Source organism: Neopsephotus bourkii, unplaced genomic scaffold, assembly GCF_033783945.1.
Source record: "Neopsephotus bourkii isolate Nb327-2 ecotype Australia unplaced genomic scaffold, CSIRO-AGI_Nbou_v1 NB_1376, whole genome shotgun sequence".
Taxonomy (NCBI): Eukaryota; Metazoa; Chordata; class Aves; order Psittaciformes; family Psittacidae; genus Neopsephotus; species Neopsephotus bourkii.
The window spans coordinates 3,029,877-3,049,994 of NW_026901855.1; the positions used below are offsets into that span (position 1 = coordinate 3,029,877).

General features: G+C 40.5%; 1 long non-coding RNA gene across 1 annotated transcript in view; it reads right to left on the reverse strand.

Annotated features, from left to right (window-relative positions):
• LOC133219868 (uncharacterized) overlaps window positions 1-19,484 on the reverse strand; it is an 86,748-nt gene extending 67,264 nt beyond the window's left edge. The window contains exon 1 of the long non-coding RNA XR_009727551.1: window positions 19,047-19,484. This is a non-coding gene — a long non-coding RNA (uncharacterized LOC133219868). The remainder of the gene's footprint in view (window positions 1-19,046) is intronic.
• Between the last annotated feature and the right edge of the window lie 634 nt (window positions 19,485-20,118).

The window sequence follows — 20,118 nt, forward strand, 5'->3', positions numbered from 1 at the left end:
GTCAGATTCATCCCCTCAACACAGACCTATACCCTGCACTCTAAACTCTCACCATGTTTCCCAATTTTCTGGTTCCATGGGAGCCTCCAAACTATGAAAAATGGTGTCATCAGGTGGCTCGTGTAGGAAGCCTGAAGCCACAGCCTGTCCTTCACACTTCTCAATGCCATAGTCTCTGCACTTCTGGCATTTTCCTCAGAGATGAAGGAATTCAGGATCCCTATTCACTCTGCTGAAGCTGAATACTCATAGTTTTCATGTCCATCTGTAACTATCTGTCTATACAGTAAGGGTTCAGGAACAAAACCTTCCACTGAGGCAGAAAGCAAAGCAAATAGCTGTCAGGGCTACTCTGACAAGTTACAGGAGGTCATTCACAATCTCACTTGATCTAGCAACTTTTCTTTAAGCACCCATGAGTACATATTCTTCAATGCACAAAACAACCACAACTGCCAAGCCCCTTTCTAACATGCCAGCTATTTTTTACACCCTCCGCTAGTGTCCAGGGATGTGTTTGTGTCTCCAGACTTCCTCATGAACCACAGAACTGCTCAGATCTGAGAAACCAAAGAATACACACAGCTAAAGCCAGCTCCAAGCTTAGCCCTTTCACAGTATCACAGTATGTTAGAGATTGGAACGGACCTCAAAAAATCATCTAGTCCAATCCCCCTGCCGGAGCAGGAACACCTAGATAAGGTTACACAGGAACGTGTCCAGGTGGGCTTTGAATGTCTCCAAAGAAGGAGATTCCACAACCTCCCTGGGCAGCCTGTTCCAGTGTTCCGTCAGTACAAGTAGGAATGTCAGTGCTTTGAGCTGCACTGTCTGGTCAACATCACTGAAGACAGAGCACCAGTTGCAGAGCCTAAACACCCAACACTTTTTCGTGCAGTAAGACCTTTTATCAATACATTTTATGTTAGCTTGTCTTCCATATAACCTCTCTCTACTTTGAAGCAAAGGCATAATCAGTTCCTCCCTCAGTTACACAGGAAAAAGACCAAACAGTATTCAGGGATTCCCTTATCACCTTTAACATGACCATCCACCAGTAACACATCCTACCTTGCCATGCAGCTAGCTGCTGTATGTTAAGCTGATGGCAGAAAGGCCTTCCTACGTCTTTAGTTAGCAAAATGGTGGTCTTTAACGGAGGCAAACCACAAGACAGTGATTTTCAAAGGTCTCCACTGCACCTTTCAATGTTCACTGGTCCCTGGAGTAGTGAATTCATTTGTTTTGCCAAATTTAGAGACAGTGCAGAATCAGGCTCTCCCAAACTGTCTTCCTGTTGAGCTACACGAGCGACATGGGACAGATTTCTATCAGGACCAGCACATACATTTCTATCAGTCTGTGACATGACTGACATGCAATAGTTGGGTTTCATACGCTTGAAAGCCGGGACAGCTCCACTGAGTTTCTGCCATTCTTAGCTGAATAGGAATGATAAAATATGGGACTTTGAAAGGCTTTCCAGATCTCAGATGAGTTTTTAAATGTGGCATCAAACCAAGTATGCATCCAAAAAAATGTCAGGAGGCTGTGGTACCCTGTGGGATGATGGTGACAAGAGGGCAGCACCCAAGTACCGTGTGGAGTGATATGAGAAACTTCCCAAGGAAGATACCTCTCTCAGCCTTTCTCCTCCCTGTCACCAGGTAAATAACCAAATCGGAATGCAGCCCGGGCTCGATGGCTGCAGGGAGCAAGCAGGGCGGCACGAACAGAGCGTGAACCACCGTCCTAGGAGGTGACAAACCGCCAAGTGCTCCAGGTGTTCCCTGCCACCAGCCCGGCCTCCTACCCTCTAACTCCTCAGCAAGGGAAGTAAAGCTCCACCGGGGCATCGGCACCGAGGGAAGGACCCCTTTCCCCGCAGCTCTTCCCGGAAGGCGCAGCAGCAGCCCCCCGGACCCTCCCGCCGAGCCGAGCCGAGCCCTGCCGCCCCAACCGTGAGGTTTTGGTGCCCCCCTGTGGCCACCATGTTGAACAGCAGGATCCAGCCTCCCTGGCTGGCCGGATGAGTGAGTTCTTTGGCCCCCAGAGCTGTCTGTTTGGAGCAGCCGCTTTGGACTCATTAGGGTCATTTAGGAGCTTTTGGGAAAGTGAGACCTCCAGCTTCTCCCCATGAGCAGAAGTATAGAACTGCAAGATTGTTCCGTTTCTAAGCACAGGCAAGAGTAAAAATGGCAATAAAGAATATTTAAGAGAAAAGACTTCAACAACTAAATCCTGTCCCCGTTGGACTCCTCCAAATTGCCCTCCCATAGGAAGCACAGCAAAGGAAGCACGCTTTTTCCCTGGGAGCAGGGAGGGAGACGAGAACATGTTTTTGCAAATGGGAGGCATTTATTTGTCATAGAAAGAGCAAAAGCCACCAGCCACCAGTTTTCTTCAAACCCCTCTTTAAACACACCGAAGACAAACTGGAAGGAAAGCGGTATGAATGCATTAATTTTGCTGGCTGAATAGCAACCTGAAAATAGACCCTGGATATTAAATAAGACAGCTCAAAGGGAGCTGAGGAAATAAAGTTATACACACTAACTATGGGTATCCTGTCTAGAAGCAGTAAGACACTGCCTGGACAGAAGGGGAGCACAGAAGGAAGGAAGAGTATGCTCACAGTACAATGCAGGCACCCCAAGGACAGAGGTCCAGGCACTTTAGTGTGAAGCAGAGGGACAGCCATGCATCTGCTGGGGTTAGCCCATGCCTATTCACTTTTGGGCCCTGATATCAACTGTTCAGCAGTACACATTTATGAAGAACAAGAATAAGTGAAGTTGAGCTAGCTGTATTATGACAACACAAGAGGATGACCGGACAGGTGACACAAAGCAAAGAGAATGCAGACTACATATTATGAAAATCTGAGCAGGCTCTCTCCCTTGGTATGGATCAGTTTAATACTCTTTATCAATAGCTGAAGAGACACTGGAGAAAACAGTCCTGGGCTGGTTTGTAAGCCAGGGTTTTGCAGCATTTATACCATTTATTACCTGAATCCCTGCCTCCTAATTCTAATCTAATTTTTGACCAGACCATTGCTTTTAATGTGAAGTGGGATTCCTAAATCTGTTCTCATGCTCTGTAAGAAGAAAAAAACACCAACCAACCAACCAACAAAATAAATAAATAAAAAGGGCAAAAGTAGCTAAGAAGAAAATACACTCACCCCCAGGCAGAAAGAGCATAATGAAATTATGAACACGTACCTTCCAGCAATAGTAGGATGGAGATTACATTTTTACCATTTTCAGAGTAACATATATACAAGTAACCTACTCTGTACCTGCTCCTCCTTCCAACAGCCACTGCTTTTGTCACAGGACATGTAGAATAAGCTACCGATTTCCACACTTTAAACTTCTGTTGGACTGTAAACTACAGCAGCTGACGTACAGAAGCATATTCCCTTTTGGTTTTTTAAACATAATTTGTTTCAAATTCAACTTGAAAAGAGCAAGCAGCACAAGTTCTCACTTGGCATTTTAAGTGGAACCACTAAATCCAGATAACCTACTACCCAAACCTCTGCATCCATGGCTCATTTAAACAAGAACCTTATTTTGACAACAGGACCCTTTTCTCTTAGTTTAGGGAGATGTTTTGGTTTATTAAACTAGCTCAAAGACTTGTTCACTGAAAGCTGAGAAACCAACTCACAGCTGATAAAACAGGGAAGCTCATTTTACCTTTACAAAACATTAAGGAAAAGTAAGGTGTGAGAGTATAAATTGAGCTAGTTTAAAACACTGAAAGATATTAATGAACAGAAACAATCTGTTCAATTCCTTAGGTATAGATGGATTTTTTTTAGACCCAGATTTCAGTAAAACATATTTTCTTAAGCTTTAAGTAAAACTAATTCCAACAGTCTGGATATATAGCTAATTAAAAAAATTGAGGCTATTTGTGCATTGTAATTGAATTCCAATTTCAGTCCAATTAGATCTTGACACAAATTAATCTTCTGATAAAAATGAACCCATGATTTTCTACTACAATAAAATGTACAATTTAGGATCCTAAATGTCTGTACATTAAACTATACCACTGCTTGATTCAAACTGGTTCAGGTATAGTAAATCCTCCTGGTCATGAGTAGTATCATACTTAGCATGCCAGCCTGTATGTATTTGCCAAATAAAAGAGGGCAACGGTGAACATGAAAATAAAATTAGTATTTCTTTAGCAATCTAAAATGTAAGAGCCCATGACAAGATTAAACCAGATTTAAAATCGTATCTCCTGTTTCTCTGTTTGTCTTCAATCGATGTACCTTTGAATCCATGTACCCTTGCAAACTCCTGGAGTGGAAATAAAATTTAACAAAGGAATTGGATTTTAGTTAAATTTGTTAACACAAAGAACCAGAGAAAGAAGCTGATGGATCACATAAATCTCCCTGGAGTTAAAATGGTGCTCAACACTGAGAAAATTCTTGATTTGCAATGGATTTTCAAACTCCTACTCAGAAAAACAAGTTTAGTTACAAAAGCAAATACTGAGGCCATTTCCTTCCCTTAATGCAGAGAGCTGAGAAATCTTTCTGAGTACCAACATTCTTCCTAATCCCTGGCACATAGGAAAGACAAGGAAACACTTCTTGGCCTTAGATCTATGCACATAAACACACTGGAAATTAAGCTTCTGCTACCTGACAGGCTGATTTACAAGACTGCTAAAACTAAAAAGGATTCCTTGAAATCAATTAAATGCACTTTTAAGACAGCTGGCACTTTGAAAGGAACTTATTAGTTCTAAACATTAAAAATACCATCATACAACTCAAAGACATGATTTTGATTAAGCAAAGAAAAAAATGTGAGGTACTGCATTTTTCAAATCCTACTGAAAAGGTATAACTGATACTCTTCCAAGAGCGGGATACAGAGGAGAACTTCCAGCTGCCAAAAATGTCTTGATTCTGAATCCTAAACTGTCCAACATTTGAACAGGCTGAGTAGTGCTATTTTTGCTCAGTTTAGGATTTAATATTTTAGATGATAAATAGTGTTCTAATGAAGGGTTCAATACCTCTTTTACAACTAGACGGAAATACTACTTTCAAAGAACTGTTACTTTTGTGTCCGAACTGTTAGCAGAAACCATCTTCATTTCTCCATAGACTCCAACAACAGTGAGAATACTTTCTAGCAAACATCTGCCCTAATTTAAGGATCAATTCACTTAGTGGGCATCTAAGCACACTGAAAGTCTGATTTTGGCTGAAGACATCAACCTTACTAGTTTACTCATTCCTTAGTGTGCTGTATCTGCTCTAGAGAAAAAGCTTTGTTTTGAATCTGTTCAAATCAGCAACAGAGACATCTGAGCATCAATGTGCTAGAGAAACAATATCATACAGTAGCTACTCTGCAGACATACTGGATTTTACATGATTCTTTGTCTGAGCTCATGGCAATGAAGCGTTTAGTTGCACTGGTTCATGCCAGGCCTTACGGTGTTTCCAGCAGTGGCCCACCCTGGATTTCATCCCAGCTGAAACAAAAGGTGCACATCAGCTCAGAAATTCAGGCAACTTCTTCAGAGCCTAGTACAGTCAAGAACTGATTCCAAGGGCCCAGGCTTGAAGGAGCAAGGTCAAAAATATTTTACTGATAGGGCTGTCCAATCAAAACAGTTTGCTCTATAAAAAGAGACACCCAATATCCCACATTGAAGCCATTTACTTTTACTGCATACCCCACATTCTTCATCTAGGGACCCCTTTGTCCATATTATCTATATGCAAACACAAGCCAATGCTTAACTTAAGCCTAAATATGTTTGTTTGTGCTACTTTATTAGTAAGTGCATTGAGAGTATGATTGCAGGGAGCTCTTCCCTGTCCTTTTTGAAGACTGAGCTCATGCTGTTAGCCTTAAAGATGTTTTCTCTCTTCAATGTTTTGTGAAAGTGGGTTGAAAAACTGACTAGGTATAGCAATGATGTCAGCTAATATCATCCTTCTCACCTACTGAATCATCTACTGTTTCTTTCCCTTATAACCCTTTTACAGTATAAGAGGGCTTATTTTCCTCCTGCTCTTTACCCCATTCCACATGTTTACAAGCTTCAACATTTCACTACATATTTCAGCGAGAATAGAAAGTATATGCAGCCTGTCATTTCACTGACCATACTTTTCTTTCTGAAATCAAGTCAATAATTACAGATTGAGTAAATGCACTTGCAAACTCCCTATTTCAGAATTCAGCTTGGGACGTGACAGTATTCTCAGACAACAACATCACATGGAGAAAAATAAAAATCTATGGATATGATCATTCTGGTCTCTATTAAGGACACTGCCTAGCTGCGTTCTGAATTTCAAATTTCATTTTGTAAAAAAGTGGTTTTTTTAATTCAATTCCTTCTTAGACTATGGGGAATTATGGGACAGCTTTGCTTATTCTCCCTTGGGAATCTCAGGCTGAGCTGCCACATTCTAAATTATTTCTCACAGGCTGTATTAATCACCTGGGGCTTTGCACAGATGGGCATCATATTCGCCATTGATAATTCTGTATATTTTTACAGATCTGGAAGGAACGTCAAGTGCTTTAAACAATATGTGGCAAATCATCCTTTTCTCACAGAATTCAGCTCAGTTATGTGTAAGCTGTAACAGTTTTCAGAGTAAGGGTCAGTATCTTCTGTGGTGCTGCAGTGACTGAACCCATGTGGTCATGGCTCATCCTTGTGGTTTCATCTCCTATGCGTAAGTAAATCAAAAGAAAAACTAACACACACATTTTCACCTCACTGAAGAGAGGATGAGGAATTAGCTTTCTCTTCTAAAAAGAAGCAGGCAACACAGCTTTTAAATTTGTTTAAAACAGAGGTTGACAGGGATGGCAGCAAAGCAAAGGCTCCACAGATCCATTTCAGGACTCCAACCCAGCATCCTCACATCCTGCCATGAAAGACACATCACCAAGCTCCCTGTCAGCTTTCTGCCTGCTCAGTGCCAACATTCCTTGGAAGGCACTGTACCATAACATAAAGGAGCCTTCCATACATTCTCCACTTCTAGCCTTACAAGGCACAGATACTATTGAGCCTTAGGAATCAGCTCACCCTCTGACACAGCCAGTGAGATGTGGTGTGTACTAAGCAGCTCTACAACAGCCATATATAGCCATGTTAAGACAAAGCTGTAGGTACAGTACTACTGTTTGGGAAATAGAATGACTTCACATGACCCTATATCTGCCCTTAGGTCTTTTGTAAGTGAGGAGACTTCCTGATAATAATTTCCGATAATAATTCCTGTGCTTCCTTGCCCAGATTTTTCTTTTTCTTTTTGATGAGGGAAAGATAGGCAAAATACATCTCTTTCTGCTATGTTCTCTTACAGATGATGCAGCATGGATCAACAGATAAATGCCAGTACCTCCTACTGGTCAAAAAGCTATAGCTTACCTTCCTTACTGAGGGAGTATCAGCTGGTGCCTGCTTTACAAGGTTGCTAGTTTACAATGATCTCCAAGGATGTGACAGCAGATACCAATCTCTCTGGCCTCTTTGACTTAGGAAGGGGAATGTCCAGTTCACTTCCTGTGAAAAAGCTCAGTGCCTCTGTGCTGCTATAGGATGCGACACTAGAGAAAATGCACAGACTTACAAGCCACACATGCAGGGAAGAAAGCCCCAGTCTCAGGCAGACTGACACATCTGGGAAACAGCAGAGCAAACTATTTAATACAAGCTTATCAGAGTGAATGCACACTTGGACAGAAGACACTCAAGAGATATCATAACTAAGACAATACAAATTCTGATGACATCTACTGGCTACCTGAAAATCAGAAGGGCCAAGCAACAGGAAAATGAGTCTTCCATTCTATTCAGCAACTTATTTCCAAAGTAGGCTTGGAAGATAAGGCAGTCCAAACCATTATGGATGAAGCAGGTTTTCATTTTTAGGTAATCAGCACTGACTTCATCAAAGGCATAAGCTTAGATGCAAGTGACTTGTCAACAACTACTGCGAGTCATCTCTACATGAAATGAAGAGGCAGATTTTAGCACAGAATCAGGCAGGAAGGCAGAGGAAGTCTAAAGATCCAGTGCAGTTAGCAGACGTTGCCAAGAGCCTGATGGATCATGCCAACTCCATCCTGCTATTGCTACAGATAGTATTTCTCCTGGTCAGGGCAGAAATAAAATGGCTGTGTAGTTTGGGTACGCAGGTGTTATCATTCTCTGTTCCTGTAGCAAGTGTGTTAACAATACATTAGATGGATTTCAAGGCTGCAGTCCAGTGTCCTCCACCTGTTGTTTTTATTTTTTAAAAGGAGAAATGACACATCCTGAACAATGCTGCAGCATGGAAAATTTGTTAAATAATAGTGTTCAACTCTAAAATAGTGTAAGAGTCTCCTCTCTGCTTGGGATTCAATATAATTTCAATTGCCCTGTCTGTGGAGGTCACCTCCTTGTTATCAGTTCCTGCTAATTAAAAGATTAAGAGTTCAGGAAAGTCATTCCGAGGACTCAGCTATTACTAGCACTAACAGCTGGCAAAGTAGTGACACATGGCTGAATGTCCCAACCCCTTTCCCTTTGCGCAGCTTTCAAGTTTATCAGAAACTTCAAGGGACTGGACCCAATATTTAGCATGGTCTTTTTAGTTCTATGGCCTATGAAATTCATTTCCACTCTCCTGGTGAATTTGCTGCTACTGATGTTTCACAAAGAACAGTTTTCCAAATGACTGTTGTATGCAAGCCCTTGTTTCCAGTAACAACCTTCTAATGCCCACTAAAAATATTATCATCTCAATCTTCAGGGGACATACACATGCACAATAAAGGTCACTTCTGTCTAAGAGGCAGGTCACTGATTGGCAGTAACATGTTACCCATGATACCTTTTTACTTTGTTTTTTCAAGGCAGCACTAGCCACCATATGTTTAGCCTTGATGGCTTCAGTATCATGACAGCAATATTGTCATTTCTTAGTGCCATAAAAGAGACCTCATAGGCCTCTGATTGTTCTAACACTCAGTACTAGAGAAACCCTGGTCTGCTGATGCTATTACTCTCTCATACTGAACAGAGCCTCCCTATCTAGCCTTGCAATTGCTTCATTGATGGTATCACAGTAGGGAGCAATAGCCAGGGTTTAGACATGAATTAAAAGCCAGGCAATGTTCAGGCAGTTTACTTGGAGCAATGAATACCCCATGCATTTATAGACTGTTTAATCATCTGAAGATCTGAGCCTCATCCTTTTCCTAAGCAACATTCTTCTCTGGATTTCCCAGTCACCTTGCCCAATTCAGCATCCTATTCTGATTTTGTGAGCTTATTCCATGCAAAACAATACCTTCTGTGTTAAAAGACTTCTCACAACATTAACCTTTCCTGAGAGTGCTTTGAGAGACATTGATAATAAGTACTATGAATGGCAAAATACATTACATTTGGAATCATTTCCACATGACTTGGTTCACAGTGGGCCTTCTTTCAGACACTTACTGTAAAACACCCTCAGTCACAACCTATCTCAATTTCCAACATGAAACATCCTGTAACATTTTGTGTTTCCACCACCCTCATCCACAATTAGAGAGACATTCCAACAGTGACACATACAGCAAAATAGAGCAATTTTCACTTCTAGACCATGAGCAGTGACTTCTAAAGCTCTCAGCAGCTATGAAGAGATTTGTGAAGACCACACTTTCCACATGCCAGGCAATGACCTTACACCAAGAGTCCTGCTCAAGGCTGAAGTTTGTCAACCTGACATGAGAGGAGTTCAAGTGCTCTACATGGAACCACTTATAACAAAATGGAGCTGAGCCTGCCCAGCCATTTTCTGGGAGACCTGGAATAGGGCAGCATCTTAAAACCTCCTGGCAGCCTGCTGAAAATCTGCATCCTCTGGGAGACATGAAATAGACTTTGGAGAGCTACACAAAGCAACTTTGACAGCTTGCATATAGCATGCACTCTGAACACTAAATTTTGGTTTTCTTAAAGAAGATTAAGGAAATGCTTGAAGAGTCCTAGTTTATAATCCAGTGATGCCCAAAACCATATAGGACATTACATGGTTATTTAGTTTCAAGTATGGGCATTATAGGAGGTATAATTTTACTGGTCAGCCAAGATGATCTGCTGTAGGCACATCTTATCACTAAGATCACAGCAGTGGGAAGAAAAAGAAAAAGGATGCAAAAAGAAAAATGTAAATATGCAGGCAGAGCACAAATAGACGGTACCTTAGTGTGAGGAGTCTACCTTGAAGCAACAGCAGTAACAACAGAGTAAAAAAAATGTGAGAGGGCCCAAATTGTTTCCTTCTGAGGAGTTTGCAAAGAGACAAGATGCTCTCATGGCAACAGAAAAATAATGAATAGTATAGAGCACGTAGGTGAGGTCCTGTCTATATTCTCATGAAATGAAAAGAGAAAGCCTTCAATAGGAATTTAAAAAGTAAATAATAATTGAAGTTAATAAATCCAAAGACAAATAACCCTGCCCCTTTATTTTGCTGCAAACTATCAGAAACATAAACTTCTTAGCACAGTTATTTCTATCGCTATCCAGGGTTGATTTTCTGGTTCTCAATTTAAAGTTCTTTGAAACAACCAGACTTAAAGATGGTCAGATTGTTCATCTTCCCCAGACTAAAAGGACTGGCTGACAGCCTTCTTGGTAGAAAGACTGGCAGCCTTCCATAATAAAGACCTTAAGTCTGGACCCTAAATTAATAGCTGTAGTCACTGAACCAAAAGAATTTTGTTCTAGTAAAAACTGTCAAGCTGATAACTCTGGAGACTGAGGTGTCTCATTTATTCACAGAACAATTAAATTATAGAAGACACTGGGCAGATTCCTCTCAACTATGCCTTTCAGATATTACTTCAATAAAAATCTCTGTTCTGAGGCATCTATGCTATAGCATAGGTGGATTTTTTTGTGGCTTTGGATGAACCTGTCAATGGAAAGAGGCAATTATTGCAAATCCCTGACTACAGATGTGCTATGGGAACATCTGTCTCAGCAGGAAAGACTGACAACCAAGACAATTTGCAAAAGGCAGAGAAAAGCAACATATGGCAGAAATTTTCAGTCACCAGTAACTGGCTTGGGTTCCTTTCTCGCTAACAAGTGTGAATGGCTCAATTACCTGGCAAGTTCCCTCAGACTTCAGCATCTATCTGAAGTTGAGAGAACTGCACACTTGGTCACAGTTGGTTTTAAAATCACCTAATAAAAACAGAGCTAATAACAGCACTCAATTCCCACTCAGTTCAGAGATGGAGAAGCAAAGATCCTTAGATGCTCACAAGCTCTGACCCTGCATCTTGTCCAGTGGCCAGAGTGGTGATGTATATGCTCAGTTAAAAGGCCCAGGTTTTTCAGTACAGTTCTGACTTTCTACCACAAGTTGACATACAAACAGACCAACAACTAGATGAGTCAGCCTCCAGCAAAAATGCAGAAAATTACTCATTTTGTGCACCTATAATTGGTACTTCCTGTGTATAGAAACATACAAAAGCACACAATCATACAAGCACTTCATTTGCCCAGTGACAAAACCAGCCTACTGCCTGAAGACCTGTCCCCCTCCCTGAATCTACAGAGCAAGACAAAGAAACATTCAGGGCTCCTGACAACCTACTCCTTTCCGAGCACATGCTAAACAAAACCCTGCTATCTAACAGGGAGAGAGGATGAATTAACATAACCACCTCTCCATACAGCAATTAGCAAATGAAATCAAAACAAAGGAAATGTCCTCCATTAATCTTTCCCTGCCAAAGAGCACCTGACTGCCATATAATCCACGACAATTAGCCAAATAATGGGAGCGCAAGAGATTTATCTTGAAGCAGAAATTAGGGAGGGCAGGATTAATGTACTGTACATTAGGAGTGCAGGCAAAAGCTCTGTGCAGGGTTGTTTGAGGAAACTGCAAAGCTTAGTAGTCTGCAATCAGGTTGCAACACATACACCCCGATATACACCTTTACCATATCCCGAGTAAGTTTGACCAGCATATGGGAGGATCAGAATTCATACCCAAACTTACACAAACTTCAGTGGTGTACCAAATAGATTTACCAATATCTTCTATTAAGAGGGGCAATTGGCAGCAGTACTTGAAAAATGTGTGGACAATACCCTTAAACAGTACAAAGATATTTACATTATGACAGACATAAAGGTTTTCTATCATCCAACAGGCTGGTACAGAAGACATTTAAGGAGATTTACAAAGATTGCAATCTCTGCCATAAATAGCTGTGCCAAAATTTTCCTGTGGGACCGTAAACAATTTATAGTCCTGTGACATTAAATGAACTATGACACATGGTAGGAACTGGATTCAACAAAAGACTTATTCCAACGATATTTTCAACACTACAGAAAATGAGACTTTAACCAAGTGGAATGGGAAGAGAACAGACTCTGCACACTACTAAAATCAGTGCTGAAGTGGTGTGAAAATACCTTCTTGTCAGCAACCTAAATAACAGCTTATCAGGCAAGCCAACAGAGAATTTACTTTGGGCAACTGGTCTCATAGATGTTTCTGTTACAGGAGCTCTTAGGCATTCAGACAGCTCAAGAGGAGTTCTGAGGGCTCTGTAACAGATTTAGTCTTTCTCTACTAGGAATACATGACTTCACAGATTCCATCAGCTGCCATATCACTGTATCTTGCCTGTGCTCCAGACTTATGTCTCATGTCTTTTCACACATCAAGTATAACAAATACGGAAACTGAGATGGGATGAGCACACAAGTCATTCCTGGAAAACCCCTGGGTGGATTCACATTCCTAAACCTATAATCTTGCAGTTGACATGTTTCAATAGAGCAGAGAACTTGCTTCCAAGACCCAAAGTCATACTTCTAACCAGAAAAAATAAAGTATCTTTCTGCCAAAGAATACTGCTTGCAAATGAGGGGAGGGGGGAAAAAACGGTCACCTAGAGGAGTTACTAAAATTTCACCAAGGGTTGAGAGCAATTTGAAAGCCGCTACTCGGAAACAACGTTTTGGTTTAGCTTTCTCTCCAGTTCTTCCCTACCATGTATTCCTTTTGTTTCTCCTTCTTTCTTTCCTACCTCCTCCCTCTCTTCCCCTCCAGAAAATCTGAAAATCTTTTCTCTGTCACCTTGTCCTTTAAGCTTCACAAGGAGGACATGTTCATCCCTGGAATATACTATATAGATCTCCTCTAAATGCTTAGTATACTCAAAAGTGGGGGAGTGAGGTGGCAACAGTAAAGAAAGTAAGAAGCTACCTGCAATGAAGTAGTTACAGCTATATAACAACATGAAGTTTCAGCTCTCTTGAAGTTCTTACAGATTTAATCCTTTTCATTTCCCTGGAGTTTCATCAGGTGACCCAGCAGGGTCACCTTGCCCCAGTTGTGGGCAATCAGAGGTGGTTCCCCACAAAATCAGTTGAGCTGTTTCTCCAGCTCATGTAACACTGCCTTCACCATTGCTCTCATGGATCTCTTTCCTTTTTTGAACAGTTAATTTACTGTACTTCATCAGTATTTTTACAAATAAATGACAGAACAGAACTGAGGGTACCATGTGTCCCCTTTCCAGCATACAGCAGTCATATTTACCAGGCACTGAAGATTAATGAATCTGGAGCTGTTTGCTGTTCTCCAAAAGTGTGAACATGTTCTCGCCATCTCACACCGGAGACCTAGTTCTAAATGTGCATGAAAAGACAATAGTAGGTGTCCCCTAGTGCTGCTTTCTGGGGAATCCTTAAACAGCAGCAGCAACACCAAAAGACTGTGCCAAATCACTCCATTCTTAAGTGGACATTTACCACCTCCTCCCAAAGAATGTTTCCAGCCCATTACAGTCAATACATTCCCATGAGAAAGATCAGCACAGACTTGCCAGCACAAGCTACAGCTGCATCATCTAGTCACTTACAGCAGTCTTTCTGATGGCATTTGTTTCAAGGAAACTAAGAGAGAAAATAATAGCATTCAGCCACTTTACAAGCCCCACAGCCTTACAGAATGGAAACGGAGGGCAGAACCTCAGAGATGACCTAAGGCTAGAGGCTGCATGGCTAGCCTATGAAGCTGTTTTCATGTTAGTGCACCAGTTGCAAAGAAGTTACTATTTGTCATCCATTTTTAACCACTGCAGTATTAGCAGGATCTCCCTTGACGTAATTCTAATTCATATTTTTAATGTCTAATCAAAGGCTAGAGTTTTCATTTCCCACATAGCTGGATGAAATTCTTTCAACATGAAGACTCTCTCTCTGTTGTCCAAGTATAGGGATATACTCCTAAACTTAACTTGTTCACATAACATGAGCAACAAACATGGTGGAATGCCAGCAGCCATAAGAGCATGGCCTGGCAGAATTCAGTCTGGTCCAGGCTGAACAAAGCTACAGCCACACAGGGCAGTCTTGAACATCTGTACTCTGCCCCTAAGCAGGGACACTGTTGTACTGTAATTTGACAGCAATAAAATAAAGGAGCATTTAAAAAGAAAGCTGTATGTCAAGAATTTCTTCATAACAGACGGATTTTTTTGAAAGAACAAAGTTCTCATTATACTGACTGTTGAGATTCTTCTTTGTAAAACTGTGACAAATCTAATAGTGCATGGGGGGATATTTTTTAATAGAGCCAACAAACAGATGGATGAGGTTTTGGAGAGGCAGAGACAGAAACATATAAACTTCAGCCAAATGCAAAGAAAGAGAAACTGCCTGGGAAAACATAACCGAGAGTAACTCGGCATGGCTTAGTATTGAGAGCTGAACTTGCAGCTTTGACAAGGCTGACTTTAAGGCGACCTTCAGTGAAGCCTCTTAACAGTGTATGCTGGGCAATCGCTGGTAAATCTTTATTAATTTTAATTGGCGGCACCCATTTATAAGAACCATTAAAAAGGATAAATTGAGCCCATCCGGCGTAATGTCTTTTGTTAATTAGTTTGTCAGCACTGTTTTAATATCCCCTAATGACTTCATATTTCAGGCCTGACATTAAAGGAGACGCTGTGAGAAAGGAAATGGTCTTATCACCGTGTACATTTTTTTCTTTTTTTGAACAAAAAGTGTCCTTCCAGGCCTGACCAAGGTTAGGTGTCATTTAACTCAGACAAGAAGGTAGCACAAGACTTGGAAGGGCCCTCTCACCCTGTCCAGACTTCACCTTGCTTCTGACCAGCATGCTCTGCTGAGATTTTCTCTTTTTGCAGACCCACGCAACAGCGGAAGAAATTAAAAATCATCAAGTCACCAAATTCCCACCCTTCCTAGCTCGTCATGGGCTTGTCTCCAGTATCAAATCACAACCATGTGGGAAACATATGGGAAAAACCCAACATACAACTGCTGCAACACCTCCCTTAAGTAAAAGCAGGTTACACCCCTACAAAACTTAAGTTCTTTTGATTCGTAACAACATGCACAGCACCGAGATCCTCATCTGTCTTGGGGACCACAAACTTACAGATGAGAAGCAGATAGGATAAGAGCATCAGCAAAGAATGCTTCGTGTATGAATCTGATTTGCAAAGGAAGACAAAGGAGAAATTACTTCTCTAGCTATAACGCTTGGCCTGGAACAAAGAGAAGGGAACAAATCGGTGATTTTGGTGTCAACGGTTCTCTTCTTCCTCCCTTGTGCTCATCATGTATTTCTTGGACTAGCACACTCAACCTGCAAGCATGGAAGACAAGGAACTCGAATTCAGTTACAAATGTTGAAAAAATATGTTTTTTCTGCTTCTAATGAGTACAATATGTTAGACCCTTATGTCTCAAGTAGGTTATGAAGATTTTGTATTAGGTAATAAAAACAATGTAGCACAAACATTTAACCCTTTCTCTTGAATATGTATGCAGCTGATATTTTTTATTCAAGGAGGAAGTGCATAAGGTAAGGGCCAGGAGAAGGTCAGCTGCAGCAATCACAGAAGGCAATGCAACCCATGATTGTTCTAGAGCCCCTTTATGAAGTTAATTTGATTTTCTTAGACACTATTGTCTTTCTCACTGTTCTGCCACACATTAAATGTCTTTGAGCTGGTGAACACAGCAAGGGAAGTACTTTCTCACTGTGAGGTCTGCAGCAAGTTTTATCCCTGCTCAGTTTCCTGCAGTGGCTCCATCAGTCAGGGGGAAGATCCTGAAATAACTTAGACTTTTTGTCAATGAAAGACTTTTTCTTGAGATCTGGATTCTATAAGGGCTTTTTCATTGAAGTTTACATAGGTGAGCAATATGAGGAAAATAGCATCCTCCTCCAGTTAATATCACATTTGATGCTTTGGGGTCTAGTGTTACATTAATCCACGAAAGGGTGAAGTGAATAAGAGAGAAACAGCTAATAAGAAAATCAGCTTTTCCTTTATTCATTAATCAAAAAGTGTTTACATTTATGCTGACAGTGGTAAAAGGAAAATTAAATCTTTAGCAAAAAAATAGCTCTTTTTTGGTTTCCCTGAAATTTTAGGGTAACCCATAAATGGCTCTTCATAAGCATCATACTGAGAATTGTAGAGAGATGTGTACTACTTTGCTAGATCACCTTTGAGCAAAACACAAACGAGTAATAACTGTAAAGACTGAATTAGTTACTAGTTTTATTACTGAGCAAAATCCTTGCCTCAAAGTCAATGCAAATCTTGCTGTAAAGATCTCGAGAACTAACAGGTTTTACTTTTTCCATTAAAATTTAGGGCTAATGATTTCACCACAGATTTTTTTTCTTTTGATGAATACACAGTCACAGCACTTGAATATTAAAAGCTGCTCTATGATCTCCCAAAAGCCATCCTACTGTCATTGCAAGCTTGTGCCGTGTTTCATGCAGATTTAAAATTTTCAGGGGACCGCTAAAACTATGCCCTATGTGAAGCACACAGTAAAAGCATGCCTAGGGTGAAATAGATATTCCCATCAGGCTGAACACCTCTTTGAATGAGCTGCCTTTACAGCTAATAAAAGTCTTGAGCTTTCCCTCCAACCAGCCTGTCTCTTGTGCACTGGTGTGCTCTACAGAATTCAGTCTTTTATAATCAAAGGTCTGTATAACACTGCCAGCACAGTTGGTACTTAGTCTCCATTTTACAGCTCTGACAAATACAAATTTACATAATAATCCTTCATTTCTGTAAAACACCATTATTCATAACAAGCATATTGCCAGTTTTCACAACAGAACAAAACCTTGTATTTTCATTGACCCAGTACTTTTAGCCTTTGTTGTACAAAACCTCATGCCTTAATTAGTCCTGCTATTGCTAGCCAGAAAGCGAAGAGAGATTATTTTCTTCATATGCATTAACTCAATGACAGTTGAAACTCACCTGGGAACTGAGAAAGCAAGCATCTAATATGCCTGTTTCCAGTCACATGTAAAAGTCAGAGAAAAAGAGAACAGTATCTACCACTGCTCAAATGTGGCCAACTTAGCCCCATGTCTTCCAGTCTATTCTCATACATATTCCAACACTATTTTCACCTCATGGTATCTTTCCTTTCATATAAAACTTTCTGTCTTCCAATACATCATTCTTGCTTCTTGTCCTCACAATTTAGGTAGCCAATAATCAAATTTTTTAATACCAATAAAATGCCTGTATTTTAATAAATCATTTAAAGTTTGAAAATGCAAACCCTATTTCAGGTTTAATAATAAATATATATATATAAATAAAATATAAAACTAAGACTTTAAGAAAAATTTAATACTTTATTGTAGACTTTTAATGTATTTTTTATCCAAAATTCAGATTGCCAAATCCAACCACACACACAGCACCTAAGAAACGTAGCACCCATTAAAATAACCTGACTAGTATAAATAAGCCTATACAATTAATTTTATGAATATATATGAGCACAGGCAGGCCCCACCCATGACGTACAGACCCTGTCTGTGCCAGCTGAAGTTCCCTGACCGGTCCTCCAGGCTGGTTCTGGACTCATTACCTGTCAGGAATTGTTGAGGAACTTACACAGATTTGTCTGTGTTTCTGGATTATTCAGTGCACATGTTGAAAGTTTTCCTTTCCCTGACAGAGTTTCAAGCTGGAAGAAGTCAGAGATCACAGCTCCTATTTACAACACTTTTTTGTTAATAAATCTGTTATGAATTATAAAATCAAGCTGTTAACTTTAATAGCAGAGAACTACACACAGTACATCTACTTCACGCAGCTCAGTCACGTGCACACCAACACCCAAAGTTGTTACCAGATTAGAGCAACAGTTGGGAGGCCAACCCCAGCCATTTGATCAGAAGCAGAGGATTGTATTGATACAACAAGGTCTTCCACGCAAGCATTCAGAAAGTGCTTTAAGCGGTCCCTTGTTTCAACTGGTGTTATATATATGTATACACCTGTAATTCCTGTCTGCAGACAGCAGCCACCACTGTTTCAGATGTGGTGCGAGTCACACATCCCACTGTGGATCCTGATGTTTGCTGGTGGCATTCAACAGATTTGGTTGACTCACATGCTAATTTATCCATGCTTGTGGATTACTAATCTCTGGAGTTTATCAGGTTTGAGGAGACTTTCAGACACTTTTCCCCTTCGACTTGCTGTCTCTGGTGTCTATTTCTAACTCCACCTCCATAAATACCTACAGAATCCACTCACATGGAAGGGCTTTTCCAACACACAGGACATCTGACACTTCCGGGAAAAAGCAGACCTATTAGGTGATACCATGTGAACTTCGCTGTTATGTGCAGTAGCTCAAGGAGACAAGAGGTACTAACAGATATGTGAATACCCGAGTAAAAGCTAAAAATTGAATTGTTTACAGTGGATTTTTTTTTTGCTGCTGTTTCATCTGTTTTGGTTTATTGTTTTGCTTTTTAGGAAAACAACTAATGAGAATAAAAGGAAAACAAAGGTAAAGTTAATCAATTGGGTTTTTTATTTAGCTCATTATTTAAATAAAAGATTAAAAACAAGTTCAAAATCAGGCATTTTTAAATCATTCCACAGAAACAACTTTGAAAATAACCCGAATTTTGGTACCTGTTTTGATCATTCATCAAGAGATCATAGGCTAATTTTTTGTCAAAATCAGCTTTGTAGATTACAACTCAGCACTGGAAAAAACAGTTGCCTGCTTTCCCCCACGGGAAAAAAACAGAGAAGGAAACAAACTAAATCACATCACATTGCATAAAAACACAAATGTCATTATCTATGACTCTCATATGCTATTATTTACCCAGTAACTTCTTAGTCCTGCATCATGCTCAGCATTCAGCATCAAAGGAAAGCACTGCTGTGTTAGCTTGCACTTACAGTTGTAGCTCTCAAACCACCTCACAAAAACTGCAATATCTCTATCCTCATACTGCAGAGAAGAAACTGAAACATAAGGATAAGTTGTTTGATTTTGGTGGCAGAATCAGGATAGTTCTGCTTATATTTTCCCTGGAAAAAATTAGTAATTTTTTTTTATTTTTTCATTATTTTTTTTACAGAGGACTAGAAAGTTAAGGCTGCATATTTCTCAGCTCTCTTTTGACAAGAAAACTACTAATCCTTCCCAAATTCCCTTATTTTCTTCAGTATTCCACTCACCCTAACCTTTTCCTAAACCAGTTCTTGGTCACAAGGGATAGAAACTTTCAGTACAAATCTTCCCAATGAAAAGTCTCCTCTCTGGCTTTAGGCCACCACTTTTAATCTCCCAATTTTCTCTTAGTCCACTGCTTTCCATAATTAAAACAATCACGAGCCCTTCCCTGTTGGTGAGCACGAGGTCAAGCATGGCACCTCTCCTTGTCGGTTCCTCTATTACTTGCAGAAGGAAGTTGTCTTCCACACAATCGACGAACCTCCTGGATTGCTTGTGCTGGGCCGTACTGGCATTCCAACAGATGTCAGGGTGGTTGAAGTCACCCATGAGAATGAGGGCCTGTGAGTGTGAGGCTTTTCCTATCTGCCTATCGAGTGCTTCATCCGCAGATTCCTCTTGATCAGCCGGTCTGTAACAGATCTGTCTCCCATCGCTGTTTTCCCTTTAACCCTGACCCACAAACTCTCTGTTAACTGCTCACCTGTCTCCAGACAGAGTTCCACACTCTTCAGCCTA